The following is a 16474-nucleotide window of genomic DNA, read 5'->3' on the forward strand; positions in this document are numbered from 1 at the left end:
AATTAAGTGCTCAATGTAGACAAAGCACTGTACGAAGTGCTGAGGAAGAAAATCCATGGCGCAGTGGATAGAGCACGGGCCTGAGAGTCAGGAGGTCATAGGTTCTAATCCCAGCTCTGCTACTTGTGTGTGTGTGTGTGACCTTGGGCAAGTCTCCTCCCTCCTTTTTGTCTCAGTTAACTCATCTGTAAAATTGGGGATTGAGATTGTGAGCTCCACATGGGACAGGGACTGTGTCCAACATGATTTGTTTGTTATTCATAGCAGCCCTTAGTACAGTGCCTGGCACCCAGTAAGTGCTTTACAAATACTATTATTTTAACACTCTTATTAATACCCAGATGAGAAACTAGACTGAGCACATAAGGATTGAATGGGAGTGTAACAATTTATAGAGAAATGATACTTAAACTACATAATTGACTGCAGACATTTTTTTTTTTCTGGAAAGAGAATGGATTGAGGCTTTGCAGTATCATTTGCTATTGAACCTGCAGGCATTTAACTGATCCAGTTTATCATTGTGTTTATCCCAAGGATTAAAGGGGACTCAAGGACTTGAACTGAAATTCAATCCTTCCCATATATCCTTGAGTCAAGTCATAGACCAAAATTAATCTGGCATTTAGTAGACAGAGACTAAGGTAAAGCATCAACCACTAGTATTGTTTTTGACATTTTACTAAGATGTTGCTGGTAAATTTTGGAGAGATTATCCAAGTTTTGTGTCCTGACCTTTTAAAAGGTCTGTAGTTAAACCTATTGTTTATGGCTGTGGCTTCTCCTAAATGAATTTGGAAGTAACCTACTCCAATGGTTGAAATTTTAAAACTCTTACTTTGCCAAGCACTGTATTAAGCACTGGCATAAATAGAAGAAATCAAGTCCCATACTGCTTTGTCTCGCATGGAAATCAGTCCAAGAGGAAAGGAGAACTGCTATTTAATCACTCTTTACAACTGAGGAAATTAAGGTATAGCAAAGTTAAGCGACTAGCCCAAGGTCATGTAGCAGGAAAGTGGCAGGGCCAGAATTAGGATCCAGGCCGCCAGACTTCCAGACCTATGTTCTTTCCACTAGACCAGGCTGCTTCTATGACCGAAAATATGTAAGTTTTTTCCCCCACCATTTCCTCATGGGGGACATGGACTGTATCCAATGTAATTATCTTGTAAAACGTTCAAGCCATGTTTCCCCACTTCTCAAAAACCTCCACTGGTTGCCTTCAAAGGAACAGAAGGAGAGGGATTGGGGAGGTGAAATGGTGCAAAACCTTCTCTAGGGACCGAGGAGGAAGATGACTCCTCCTTTCCCAGGAAAAATCACTGATCTTGTAGTCAGAGCACTTGGGTTCTAATCCTGGATGCTAATTCGTTGCTACTTACTTTTCTTCTTTGTCGTTGCTACTTACTTTTCTTCTTTGGGCTTCAATTTCCTCTTTTGTAAAAATGGGGATTCAATACCAACTCCCTCCGACATAGATGTTGAACTTCCAGTGGGACAATCTGCATATGCTGTATCCACCCCAGAACTTAGTTCAGTGCTTGGCACACAGTAAGCAATTAACAAATACTTCTATTATTATTATTATTGTTATTATCACTATCAAGGAACTGCAATACTAGCATATGATTTGTATTGGAGGATTGGTTAGCACTAATCTTGTCATCTCCACCCCTTTGTCTAGGGTCGCACCACTGGCATGGCTAGCTTTGAAAATAAAAATAAATGCTAAGCATCTGCTATAGACTGATTTTTTATTATTATTATTATCATTATGGATTTTTTTCCTTGATATTCAGACAGTAAAGTTGCTGAAGTATATTCCACAGGCTTACTTAGGAATTCAAGACAAACAGAAATGAGAAAGTTTGTGTTGGGCTGGACTTTGCCAAGAGCCAGTTTTTCTGCCACTATCACAATAGATGTAATAAACATTATATTTAAGTATCTCTCTTCCATTTACATTTGTATAATGTCAAGTTTAAAGTGGCTCTCATCATGACAACTGTAAATTGTTTATTTTTGTCAAATTTGGTAACTTAATATTCCCCATTGATTACAATTCTAAGCAAAACTAATCCCTTATCTGGTAGATAGAATACAACAAGATGAGTCTAGAGCCAAATGGCTTAGCCAGAGGAAGTCAAATTAAATTGTAATGGAATGGCAATAACTTTTATCTGAGCTGGGCTCTCAAGAAACTGATGCTTCCAAAATTCTGGAATATTTAAGGACATGGTCTCTACTCAAAATAGGATAACTCTAAGAGTAGAGAAAATGAACATTTACTACCGTGGCAAAAATTAAAACTGCGTATCCTCCTCCCTTAGCCCTTGCTCTAAGATAATTACCTTGATTTAAATCTATACTCTATGTTTGTATGTGTACACACACACACAAATACATACCTGTGTACCTGTGTGTGTATATATATATGTGTACATATATGTAAAGATTTTTCTAATTCAAAGCTAACTCTACTGACAATGAGACTTTATCAGTGCATATGACTATAAAGACCCACAAGCATTCCAGTTCTTCATGTATCCATGGAAAGATTGTCCCTCTCTGCCTAGTTACATTAGCTACCCAGAGTTCCAGACCCTATTGTATTTTCTTCCTTTTGGTGTCATGATATTCCTGAAGCCTCTGCTCCAGGACAACCTCCCACTTTCCTATTGCTACATATAGGGCTGGCTTCCAATTCATCTGATTATTTTTGTATTGTACTCCCCCAAACACTTAGTACAGAGCTCTGCACACATTAAGTGCTCAATAAATACGATTGACTGTCAGACTGCCCATGGTTATGCCATATCTTTTGAGGTTTCACTTCAGCTCGTGTCTTTATGACATTTCTTTTGTCTACCTCTCCTATTACTTCCCCACTTCTCTCACCATAGAGCAGGATAGCACCCATAAATTATTTATTGGTATTAATGATGGTCTCCCCACTCTTAGACCATAAGCTTGCAGTGGGCAGGGAACATGTCTTCTAACTCTCTTATATTTTACTCTCCCAAATGCTTAGTAGTGTGCTCTGTACAAAGTAAGAGCTCAGTAAATAGGACCAATTGATCAAACTGTCATGGATTGTCTTCACATGCCCCACCAAGTGATGGTAGGATGTGACAAGGACTGTTTGTCGCTTCTGATCTGACTAGGAGAGGTCCTCATTTTATGGAGTTCTTCCTTGTCACTTGATGTTAGGCATTGAGAGTGCAAATGCAAGGAGGAGACATTGATGTAACTGCCCTAGAAACCAATCACAGCACTTAGTATAGTGGTCTGCACATCATACATGCTCAATAAAATGCATTTACTCTGTGTGTGTGTGTGTGTGTGTGTGTGTGTGTGTGTTGGTGGGGCAGCGGGAGGGAGGAAAGGAGATAATCTGTGGAAGGTCCAAATCTCTCAGTCATAAAGATGGTTGAATTCTATGTTTGCCCTTCACTTCTAACTGAACCTTTTTCATTCATTTAGTTGTATTTATTGAATTACTTTTCCTTATGGGCACTACATCCAGTCACTGACATGTCCAGGCACCCATTTTGCTTTTCTGCCTCATGATCACTTTTCATCAGTAAACACTGAAAGAATGGAATGCAGTGGCAACATTTAACTGCATCACAGATGCTAACTGTGGTATTTAATGTTTACTATGTGCCAAGCATGATATTCATTCATTTGATCATATTTATTGAGCACTTTCTGATTTGATGTACAGCTTGCCAGCTGAAGGATGGTTCTAACCTCAGTCTACAGACTGATGGTCGAAACATCGTGCTTTGCTGATCCTGTAAATTGGTCATTGTGATAGTGGATGCATACGCAAATGAGGAAATGCAAACAAAAGATACGTTTGAGCCATTTTCAACTATATTCCATTCTGATTTTGACAAATTTCTGGGGGGAAGATAGACTGTTTATCATATCTGAACTTTGTATTTAGTGTAGTGCTCAGCACATAGTAAGCATTTAAATCCCATTCTGACTCTTATGAAATTGAAGCTATGTGTTCAAAGATTGTAGTGGAAGATAATCTAGCTATTTTCTCTCTCTCTAACTCTCTCCCTTCATTTTCTCCCCCCCCCCTTCTCTGTGACTATTCATCTAATTGGCACTAATAATCACAGCTGTTTGTACATGGACAATAGACATAAAATAAATGCTCCGCTGACTGAATATGTCTCCAAGGCCACTGCAGGCCATGCCTTTGGCAGTGGGAAATTAAAATGCTTCATAAAGCTTTTAGGCTTTCCTTAGTTTTGTGTGTGTTTTGGAAGCTACTGAAAGCAAGTTGTTATAAAGCTCAATGACTTCTTCCACTAAATGACTCTCTTCCCTCTCTGCCCACTGTTTATAGTGAGGGTGGGGAATATCTGGGTTCATTCTCTAATTGAAGCATCTCTCTAGACTGTAAACTTGTAGTGGGTAGGGATCATGTCTACCAACTCTGTTGTACTATATTCTCTCAAGCACTTAGCCTAAGGCTCTGCACAGAGGAAGAGCTCAATGAATAGAGAAGCAGCATGGTCCATTGCATAGAATGGGGGCCTGGGTGGCAAAAAGACTTGAGTTCTAATACTGGCTCTGCCACTTGTCTGCTGGGGGACCTTGGGTTTGTCACCTCACTTCTCTGTGCCTCAGTTAAGTCATGTGAAAAAGAGAGATTAAGGTTCTGAGCCCCCAGTGGGACATGGACTGAGTCCAGCCTGACTAGCTTGTATCTACCTTAGCCCCTAGTACATTGCTTGGCACATAGTAGTAATTGCTTAACAAACAACATAAAATAAAAAATAAGTACAAGGTCTAAAGTGGACTTGCCAATGTACAGTTATGTCATCTGTAAAATAGGGATTTAGACTGTGAGCAACCTGATTAGCTTGTATTTCCCCCACTGCTTGACACATAGTAAGCATTTAATGAATACCATTAAGATCATCACCATCGTCATCCTCTCTTAGAACTGTTTTGGGTTTTCTTTTCCCGCTTAAATCCACTATCTGCCCAGTTTCTTATTGTCAAGGAACAGTCTGGTGTGGTAGATTGGAAAATTGGCTGATTTAAATACTAATAGTCAGTCTACAGCACTTACTTCAGCCACAAAACACTCATTTACATATCTGTATTTTATTGATATTTCAACTAACAGTCTGATGTGGTAGATTGGAAAATTAGCTAATTTAAATACTAATGGTCACTCAGTCTACAACACTTCAGCCACAAAACACTTTTCATATCTGTATTTTATTCATATTGAAGTCTGTCTTCCACCAGATTGTAAATTCCTTGTGAGCAGGGGATGTGTTTGCCAACTCTGTTTATTGTACCTTTCCAAGTTCCAAGTACAGTGCTCTGCACATAGTAACCACTCAATAATTTAATTGATTGATCCATTCAGTAATTCATGGAAAATACACTTCAGCAATGAAGAGAGACAATCTCTGCCCACAATGGGTTTACAGTATAGATTTGCTCACTCAAATCCTCCCAGGCCTGCTGGCCATTTAAAGCCTGATGGGGTAGAATTAGTGAACCATTTCATATTTTTCACCTCTAGACTGTAACTTCTTTGGGAGCAGGGAACACATTTATCACAACTCCATGATATTGTACTCTCCCAAGTGCCTAGTAGAGTGCTCTGCACACAGTAAGCAATCAATAAATATGATTAATTTGGTGGGGTGATATTTTGGCCCCTGGGACCTCCTGTTTCTTTTTGTAAGTGTCTAAAGGTTTGTAGTGAAGATCAGTGAAAGGTTTATAATATGCAAGTAGAGTCATATCCATCCACGATGGCCTTTACTTAGTTCTTACTCATTGTCATCAAAACCACCATCATCATGTATTGAGCATTTATTCTGTGTTTAAGTATAGTAAAAGTTAAGCCACTCATAGACACAGCTAATCACCCCTGACTTTCAAGCCCTTCTCTGAGTGTTGGCCCGTTCTGAAAGCTAAATGTAACAAGGCAAGGGACTCTGAGCCAAACTATACCATGTCCTCCTGTGTAGCAAAGGAAAGCTCCTTGTGGGCAGAGATGGTGATCCCTATAACTGTTGTAGTCTTTGAAGCACTTCATGCAGCACCATATTGCTGTTTCTGCAGATAGTGATTACATTGTCAGCAGGGAACGAATCTACCAGCTCTGTTAAATTTTCCTCTCCCAAGCCCTTAATGCAGTGCTCTGCACACAGTAAGTGCTCAATAAATACTATTGATTAACTGATTGATTTGATTGTCCCTAAGTTCATTTACCAAGAGCACCAGCATTTGGCTGTCCATAGGGCCAGATATTTGGGAATGAAGTCTGAAGTTAGTCTGCTTTCTTAACTTCAAGTTCTGAGGTTCACAAATGGAGGGCTTTTCCTATCCCTGTAATCTTCAGGAACAGGTTACAAAAAGCGGCGTGGCTCAGTGGAAAGAGCCCGGGCTTTGGAGTCCGAGGTCATGGATTCGAATCCCGGCTCCGCCACTGGTCAACTGTGTGACTGTGGGCAAGTCACTTCACTTCTCTGTGCCTCAGTTACCTCATCTGTAAAATGGGGATGAAAACTGTGAGCCCCACGTGGGACAACCTGATTCCCTTGTGTCTACCCCAGCGCTTAGAACAGTGCTCTGCACATAGTAAGCGCTTAACAAACACCAACATTATTATTATTATTAAGTTATCAGTCACTAAGTGGTATTTACAGAGTGCCTACTATGGTCAGAGCACTGTAGTAAGCACTCGGGAGAGTACAATACAAGAGAATCAGCAGGCACCTTCCCTGCCCATAGTGAGTTTACTGTGCCGAGGATATCAGAGGAAAGAGATGCTTCTTTGATCAATCTTGGCTGCTCCAGCCTGGCTGGAGTCCTCCCTTCCTATCGCGATTTCCTCTTGAAAATGAAAATGAGATTTCTCAGGGTTTCCAGGTACTTGTTTCACATGATCCAGTTTTTAATGGGCTTAAATGTTCAGGCTTCTCCTCTGTTTAGTGTTAGGAACAGAGCAGTGGAAAGAGAAGGGTAGAGCCTTGTGGGGAGGGTGGTTTTAAAAATCCGTTTTTCTAAGGAGGAAGTGTTCTCAGTATCAGTCATAGAAATGAGGAGAAAACTGCAGGATTCATGTCCGGAAAGACCAAAGCAGAGCAAGGAGCCTCATTCAGATTTCTCTAAGCAGTGGTGCCTCTGAGCATCTTATTGATTGGCAGTTCGACTAGAAAGGTGGCAGTGTGTGAGAGCTCAGGTACAGAAATAGAGGCATCCCCTGCATCCATACCGAATTCAAGTTCTCTAATGATCTCACCACATTATTTGGGTTGCAATGGTCAAGTTGGGCCTTGGGGATATTTTATATTAGTTTTTCTTTTCTTCCTATCTCTCAAAAGGATCAGGTGGAGAGGGGAAAAAAAAGAAAATCTTTGTTCTTACATGTTCTTGTCCTTGACAGTTTAATCAGAGAAAATGTATTTCAGCCATTTGACATTTATTTATGATAATGAAATTGATTTGAATTATGTAACCACCTGGATCTCATGGAGGTACTGTTCCCGTCTACATTTACATCACGAAAATGTGAGTGGTGGAAGTGTGGAATAATCTTGGGGAGAACTGGGAGCTTTCGTTGTACCTGGAAATGTGTAAATCTGGAAGAAGGGGAAATGATCAACCCGCCTGACACACCTCAAATTTCAGTGTGATTTAGTGGTTTGAAAAGTCATCCTTAACTCCCCTAAGTGAGCCTATAGCCTTAAATTTCATTTCAAATCCTTTGGTTGAGCAGGAGGTATTAGCCCTTAAGGGCGATTTCCTGCTGCTGCAGTTGCTGATTATTTCAGATGAGGCACTTAAGGGAGATGGCAAAGGATTCTGGGTAAAGCATGCTGATTCTCAGCACAACCTCATCTTCAAATAAACATCCATTTAGAAACTAAAGGGCATATTTCCAATTTTGTTGTTCTTTACATTAAAATATATCTCTTGGTGTATATAATTCACCTACGGGCATTTTATCCACCAGTCATTTGTGCACTCATGGCACCAAAAGAGGCCAAATTGGACATTATAGTATCATGCAAATTAGGTAAATGTTTGCAGAGTTTGTCTACATCTATGAGCAGAGTTCCAAAACTCAATGGAGAATTAAGTTTGCTCCCTCAATGCTTAACTTTTCACTCTACCTCGATCTCGTCCCTCTCGCTGCCAAACTCTCACCCATGTCTTGCCTCTGGCCTGGAACGCCTCCCGCCTAATGTCCGAAAATTACTCTCCCCATCTTCAAAGCCTCATTGAAGGCACATCTCCTCCAAGAGGACTTCCCTGACTAAGCCCTTCTTTCCTCTTCTCCCACTCCCTGCTGTGTCACCCTGACTTGCTGTCTTTATTCATTCCCTGTCCCAGCCCCACAGCATTTATGTACATATCGGCCATTTATGTATTTATATTAATGTCTATCTCCCCATCTAGACTGCAAGCTCACTGTGAGCTGGTAATGTGTCTGTTTATTGTTATATTGTACTCTCCCAAGATCTTAGTACAGTGCTGTAGACACAGAAGGCACTCGAAAAATAAGATGGAATGAATACAGGGAGGTACAATAAAGAGGATTTGGGGAATGGAGATAGACTTTTTCAGCCTTAGCCTGTAGACCATGTCTGATCTGACTTTCTTGTATCCATTCCAGTGCTTAGTACAGTGTTTGGCATATGGTGAGCACTTAACAAGTACCATTACTGGGGCTCTTCTCTCTGAAAAGTCACTGGCTGAGAAGCAACATAACTGAAGTGCAGATGGTACAAACCTCTCGTAATAGGTTTGAAGGTGGGTGGTGTAAAGCAAATAGAAGCAAACACTTCACCCAACAGGTGGTATAGATATTGGAATTCAGTATCAGAAGTTGTGCAGGTGGTAGCATTAATAATCTGTTGCCCCTCTAGACTGTAAGCTCATTTTGTGCAGGGAATGTGTTTACCAACTCTCTTGTAGTCTCCCAAGGGCTTAATATAGTATTCTGCACACAATAAGAGCTCAAGTACCATGGATGATGAAAGAGGGTGTATAAGAATCAATCAGTTGTATTTATGGAGTGCTTACTGTGTGCAGAACACTGTACTAAGTGCTTGGGAACATGTACTATAACAGAATTGGTAGACCTGTTCTCTTCCCACGAGGAGCTTATAGTCTAGAGGAAGGAAAGGAAGGGAGAGAAGAGAGGGGAAAGGAGAGGCAGTAATAGGTACTCAGAGTTACCCCTGCAGGGTATTTTCACCCTCTTGTCCTGTCTTATGCTGTCCAGTCATTTCTGTCCCTTAGTGACACCTCAAACACATCTCTCCCAGAATGCCCCACTCTCCATCGGCAATCGTTGTGGTAGTGCATCCATAGAGTTTTCTTGGTAAAAATAAGGAATTGGATTACCATTGCCACCATGAGCGCAGTGAACTCTAGTCTTCATCCTTGATTCTCTCCCATGCGGCTGCTGCCCAGCACTGGTGAGTTTTGACTTGTAGCAGATTGCCTGCCACTTGCTTGCCAAACTAGGAATGGAATGGGTAGGCCTCTGCTTGACTGTCCCTCCCATAGCCGAGACTGGTAGAGTAATGGAAACTCTCCAGGTGCGACCCTGAGAGGGGATTTTCACCCTCACCAGTCTCTTAAATCAGAGTTCACCCAAACTGAAATCCACACTGTAAGTCTGAGGAGATTCTCTCAGGACACAGAGTTGGCTGGAGTTTTCTGGAACTTCAGCATTGTGTTATAAACCCCACAGTGCACAATTTTAGGCTCTTGCCAGTGCATTGCCTGTTTCTGCTGCTGCCTCTCCACAAGTAGTACAGAGCTTTGCCACACAGTAAGTGGTCAATAAATGCGACTGAAGTACAATTGAATAAAAGTACAGTGCTTGAAACATAATAAGTGTGTAACAAATGCCACAGTTATTTTTAACCATCCTTCCCATCTCACAAGCCTGCAACCTTGGTGTCATCGTTGAGTCTGCTCTCTCATTCGTCCCACATATCCAATCTGTCACCAGCACCTGCCGGTCTCACCTTCACCATATTGCCACGATCTGCCCATTCCTCCCCATCCAAACCACAACCACATTAGTACAATCCCTCATCCTATCTGAGTGGATTATTGCATTTATTGCTGAATTGTACTTTCCAAGTGCTTAGTACAGTGCTCTACACTCAGTAAGTGCTCAATAGATATGATTGAATGAATGAATGGATCAGCCTCCTTTCTGACCTCCCAACCTCTTGTCTCTCCCCACTTCAGTCCATACTCTACTCTGCTGCCCATATTATCTTTCTATAGAAACATTCTTAGCATGTCCCCGCTCCTCAAAAATCTCCAGTGGTTGCCTATCTACCTCCATATCAAGGAAAAACTCCTCATTATTAGCTTCAAATCAGTCATTCACCTTTCCCCATCCAACCTCACCTCCCTTATCTCCTTTTACATCCCAGACTGCACACTCTGCTCCTCTGGTGTTAACCATATCATTGTGCCACGATGTTGCCTGTCTCACTGCTAACCCTTGGCCCATGTCCTACCTCTGGCCTGGAATGCTCTCTGTCCTCAAATCTGCCTGACAACCACACTTCCACCTTTCAAAGCCCTACTTAGGGCTCACCTCCTCCAAGAGACCTTCCCAGATTAAGCCTGCCTTTTCTTCAGCTAACTCTTCCCTCCCTGTCACCCCGACTGGCTCCCGTTCCTCTACCCCTCCACCCACAGCCCTTGTGTGTATATGTGCATATCTATAATTCTATTTATATTGATGCCTCTTTGTTGTTTTGATGTCTGTCTCTCCCCTTCTGTAAGACTGTAAACCCAGTGTGGACAGGGATTGTCTCTATTGCTGAACTGTACTTTCCAAGTGCTAAGTACAGTGCTCTGCACAGAGTAAGCATGATTGAAAGAAAGAAGAAATTAATTAATTAGTTATTATCCCTGCAGTTGGCTCTAGCGACTCCTAGAGGAAAACTGAAACATAGAGAGGAATGTGTCCTGGGTAGGCAGAATACTGACCTGGATGGGCTATTATTGATCTGACCCAATATTGGTGTTGGCCCCAGTTGCCTGATAACTGTATCCTTGAAAAGATTCATTTGTAAGTGCTCGCTCTTATAGATCTCAAAATTGAGCATTGTGAATTCATCCTTGGGTTTCCAAAAATCAATGTTGTGTTGAAAACATTTTAATCAGGCACTTTTTCTTTGCAGGGAGGAGGAGGGCAGGGGGAGTGAAGATAAAGTTGATATTACTAAAGGGTGCTTTCCTTCCTTCTGCAATCCCTGCAGCTGTATCTGTAATGCCTTTTCACTGTGGTATCTGTGAGTTGTCCTGCACCCTGATCATCATTTTCTGGCTATTTCTATAAGTTGTGAAATGTCCTCAGGAACCCTTTACAATATCTGTTAAGTCAATAATGCTAATTTGTATGATAAATTTAACTGGCTCCCAACTGGATTACCCTCCGCACCTGACTTTAAACAGATGTCTTAAGCAGTCAGTGATACCAATGGGAGCATTGCATGCACTGAAGCAATTGTTAGAAGCTTGTATGTTTGCATGTAACAGTCTCAGTTGAAGGAAAGGTTATAAACACAATTTGCTAAAGATTTGCTGAACTAGAACCAAAGGGACAAATTTGCAACATGTTCTGGAAGGGTACTTCGGTTTGAAGAGAAACAGTAAATCCACTATCCAAAAAATTGCGTGTTTCTCAGTCTGCCCACCTCATCTGTATCTTTATATTTTAGGGAGAAATAATCAATTTCCATTAAGCCACATAAATGATTCTTTGGTTGATCAGTGAAGACTGAAAGGTAGATGGAATCTTAGAATTATAGGTACGAGAGAAGGAAACACTTAATGGACTGCAGAGTTAAAACTCCGCCTTATTGAATATTTAGAAAACATTGGAAACAACAGAAATTACATGCCACTTGGGTTGCTTTGACTTACACATATTATGATTTTTAAATCGTAGTAAAACCTCAGGTCAGAAGAACTGTGGGCAGTGGGCAGACGGCATGTTCTTGCACACATAGCCACAAGCAGACCGCATGTAAAATAATCAGATTGAACACAGTCCCTTTCCAGTATATATGTGCAGTTTTATCCCCATGTTCAGATGAAGTAATAATTGAGGCACAGAGAAGTTAGATTCTTCTGACTCCCAGGTCCATGCTCTTTCCAGTAGCCCACACTGCTTCTCATTTCATTCAATCCTCTTCCTTCTGCCAGATGTTTATCTAAACCTCTAAACTGTCCCCACCCCTCATACCGTAAGCTCAGTTTGTGAAGCGAATGTGTCTGTTGTAGTGTTATATCGTACTCCCCCAGTCGCTTACTACTGTGTTGTGCACACAGAAAGCATGTATGATTGATTGACTAACTGGAGATAGTGAATCTCCTCATCTGCATAATGCTTTTGTCTAGTTGGAGTCGCAAACAAGCAGGTATCTTGCAATCAACTCACATCTAGTTAGCGCCACTTGTGGACTCTAAAATATTCCCCCATCTGTTTATCAGAGGGAGGGAGAGGGGACCATTATTATCAGAGGACATATATCACAGAAACAGGGGATTCAATACCTGTTCTCCCTCCTACTAAGACTGGGAATCCCATGAGGGACAGGCATACAAGAAGCAGCGTGGCTTAGTGGAAAGAGCATGGGCTTGTGAGTCAGAGGTTGTGGGTTCTGATCCCGTCTCCGCCACTTGTCAGCTCTGTGACTTTGGGCAGATCACTTAACTTTTCTGTGGCTCAGTTACCTCATTTGTAAAATGGGGATTAAGACTATGAGCCCCATGTCAGACAACCTGATAACCTTGTATCTATGCCAGTGCTTAGAACAGTGCTTGGCACATAGTAAGCGCTTAACAAATAACACACTTATTAGTAATAGTATCAACGCCAGAGCATAGGACCCTGACGCATAGTAAGTGCTTAACAAATACCATAAAAAACAATAAAATGAAAAAACCAGGAAAAAGAAATGAGGGAATCCTGGGTTTCCTGGGGAAAATGTTTCATCTTCCATCAATCAATCAATGGTTTTTATTGAGTGCTTACTCTTTACAGAGCACTGTGTTAAGTAATTAGGAGAGTACAGTAGAACAGAGTTGGTAGACACATTACCTACCAACTACGAACTCTTCCTTTTCTTGAGAAATGAAATGGTGGTAAGGTTTGGGGCTAATTTGTTGGCCGCATAATGAAAAGTTTCAGGGAAGAGATTAGTTGGGAAGAGTTTGATTAGGTTATGGTGTTTATTAAGCACTTACTACCTGCCAGGTATTGTACTATTGAGAAGCAGTATGGCTTAGTAGATAGGGCACGAGCCTGGGAGTCAGAAAGTCACGGGTTCTAATCCCGGCTCTGCCACTTGTCTGCTGTGTGACCTTAGGCAAGTCACTTTACTTCTCTGGGCCTCAGTTCCCTCGTCTGTAAAATGGAGATTGAGGCTGTGAGCCCCATGTGGGACAGGGACTGTTTCCAATCTAATTTGCTTGTATGAACCCCAGCACTTAGCACAGTGCCTGGCACATAGGAAGCACATAACAAATACCCTAATTATTATTAGTAGTAGTACGAAACGCTGGGTTAGATGGAAGGTAATCAGGTTGGATACAGTCCCTGCCCTACAGAGGGCTCACAGTCTCAATCCCCATTTTACAGATGAAGTAACTGAAGCTCAGAGAAGTTAAATGATTTGCCCATGGTCACACAGCAGAAAAGTGGCTGAGCTGGGATTGGAAACAAGGTCCTTTTGACATCCAGGCCCATGCTCTATCCACTAGGTCATGTTGCTTATTACTTTTGCGCTTCCTTTAATTGGTGTCTATTGTGTCTGCTTTGCCAGAAATACTCTTTACATTGTTCTTAAAATAAAAACACCCCAAAGCAAATGCCTCCCAGACACAATTAAGGATCATCCATTCCACCATTTCTGTAACCTCGGGCCTCAGCTATGTTAATGAAAAAAGAGTGTGAATATATAACTATCATTAGGCTGAAATGAAGTTTTGTTTGTAGGAAGACCTCTGCCATTACGAGCTCATGAGGCATAAGTTGCAATGGAATGTCCCTTTTAATTGGCAGAGTGATCTGCTCTCTTGCTTTTGTATGCAGACATGGTTGAGTTTATTTCACTGTTCTGCCAATGTTGAAAATATCAATTTGTTCAGAGCCACTGCACTGTTGGGAGAAAGCAGAATGATAACGAGGGACAGTCAGCTACTTACATGGCTCTTGGAAGAACTTTTCCCTCCCAGTTATTTCTAAACTCCAGATGAGATCAATTGGGTGAAAATATGCATCAGGGGAAGTTTCTGCTTTGGACCAAGGTTGAGCTTTGTCGACATGGAGATCTGGCAGCCCCCCTCCCCTACTTCTGCCCTCTTCCTCTTCCCATCTTTCATTCATTCATTCAGTCAGTCAGTCAGTCATATTGAGTGCTTACTGTGTGCAGAGCACTGTACTAAGCACTTGGGAGAGTTGTTATTGTCTTATGTTGTCGAGTTGTGTCGGGCCCATAGTGAGGCCATGGATGCATCTCTCCCAGAACTCCCCACCTCCATCTGCAGTCGTTTTGATAGTGTATCCATAGAGTTTTCTTGGTAAAAATACGGAAGCGGTTTAACCATTGCCTTCTTCCGTGCAGTTAACCTGAATCTCTGCCCTGGACTCTCTTCCATACCGTTGCTGCCCAAAATGGGTGAGTTTTGACTTGTAGCAGATTGCCTTCCACTGGCTAACCACTGCCCAAGCTAGGAATGGAATGGGTAGGCCTCTGCTTAACTCTCCCTCCTGTAGTCGAGACTGGTAGTATATCATTGTATTTAATATATATAGCTTTAATTCTATATATCTGTTTTGATGCTGTTGATGCCTGTTTACTTGTTTTGTTTTGTTGTCTGTCTGCCCCCTTCTAGTCTGCGAGCCCATTGTTGGTTAGGGATTGTCTCTATCTGTTACTGAATTGTACTTTCCAAGCGCTTGAAGCAGCGTGGCTCAGTGGAAAGAGCACAGGCTTAGAAGTCAGAGGTCATGGGTCTAATCCCAGCTCCACCACTTGTCAGCTGTGTGACTTCGGGCAAGTCACTTAAATTCTTGGTGCCTCAGTTACCTCATCTGTAAAGTGGTGATGAAGACTGTGAGCCCCACTTGGGACACCTGATAACCTTGTATCTACCCCAGCGCTTAGAACAGTGCTTGGCACATAGTAAGCACTTAACAAATACCAACCTTATTATTAGTAGTACAGTGCCCTGCACACAGTAAGTGCTCAATAAATATGGTGGAATGAATGAAATAATGAGCTGGAAACTCTCCAGGTGCAACCCCTGAGAGGTGTGGGCGAGTACAACACAACAATACACTGATGCATTCCCTACCCACAATGTTTCCACACCCCTGGGGAAACACTACCCTCTCCTGTTCATCTGAGGTTGGATGGAGGCGGGGGAGTTATAGGCAATGTATTGTACTCTTCCAAACATTTTGTACAGTGCTGTGCATACAGTAAGCACTCAGTGAATACTAATGATTGGTGACCTTTGTCCTCTACCAAGTCAACACATTCTCTTCCTCCCTCCCCGCAGCCTGGACAATACACAGCAGTGGAAACAAAACTTCCTTAACTTCAAAAACTGAAAGATATATTCCCTTGCAAGCAGCTTGGCATAGTGGATAATGCACGGGTCTGGAAGTTACTCATTCAGTGGTATTTATTGAGCACTTACTGTGTGCAGAACACTGTACTAAGCACTTGGAAATTGCAGTCCAATAAATAGAGACAATACCAGTCAAAAGATCATGTGTTCTTATCCTGGTTCTGCCACTTGTTTGTCGTTTGACCTTGGGCAAGGCACTTCATTTCTCTTTGCCTCAGTTACCTCATCTGTAAAATGGGGATCGAGAGCCCCACGTGGGACAGGGTCTGTTTCCAACATGATTTGCTTGTATCCTCCCCAGCTCTTAGTACAGTGCCTGACATATAGTAAGCACTTAAGAAATACCCCAAAACACAACAAAACAACAACAAAAAAGAGTTCTTCATTCTAATCACTTAACTGAAGCAGAAGCCGAGACTCTCAACATGAAAAACCTTCAAAAGAAAGGTTAGCAGAGCCCTCTCCTGTGCTTTTCAATTAATTAATTAATTAATTAATTAATGTTGGTATTTGTTAAGCGCTTACTATGTGCCGAGCACTGTTCTAAGCGCTGGGGTAGACACAGGGGAATCAGGTTGTCCCACGTGGGGCTCACAGTCTTAATCCCCATTTTACAGATGAGGTAACTGAGGCACAGAGAAGTTAAGTGACTTGCCCACAGTCACACAGCTGACAAGTGGCAGATCTGGGATTTGAACCCATGACCTCTGACTCCAAAGCCCGTGCTCTTTCCACTGAACCACGCTTTTTAATTAAATTAAGCTACAGCTGCCTAACTTCCCAGCATTTCCTA

At 41.9% G+C, this 16474-nt stretch overlaps 1 protein-coding gene across 1 annotated transcript in view; it reads left to right on the forward strand.

Annotated features, from left to right (window-relative positions):
* PRKN (parkin RBR E3 ubiquitin protein ligase) overlaps positions 1–16474 on the forward strand; it is a 1416888-nt gene that overhangs the window by 1070633 nt on the left and 329781 nt on the right. The window lies entirely within an intron of this gene.

The sequence above is a fragment of the Ornithorhynchus anatinus genome, chromosome 2, assembly GCF_004115215.2.
Source record: "Ornithorhynchus anatinus isolate Pmale09 chromosome 2, mOrnAna1.pri.v4, whole genome shotgun sequence".
Taxonomy (NCBI): Eukaryota; Metazoa; Chordata; class Mammalia; order Monotremata; family Ornithorhynchidae; genus Ornithorhynchus; species Ornithorhynchus anatinus.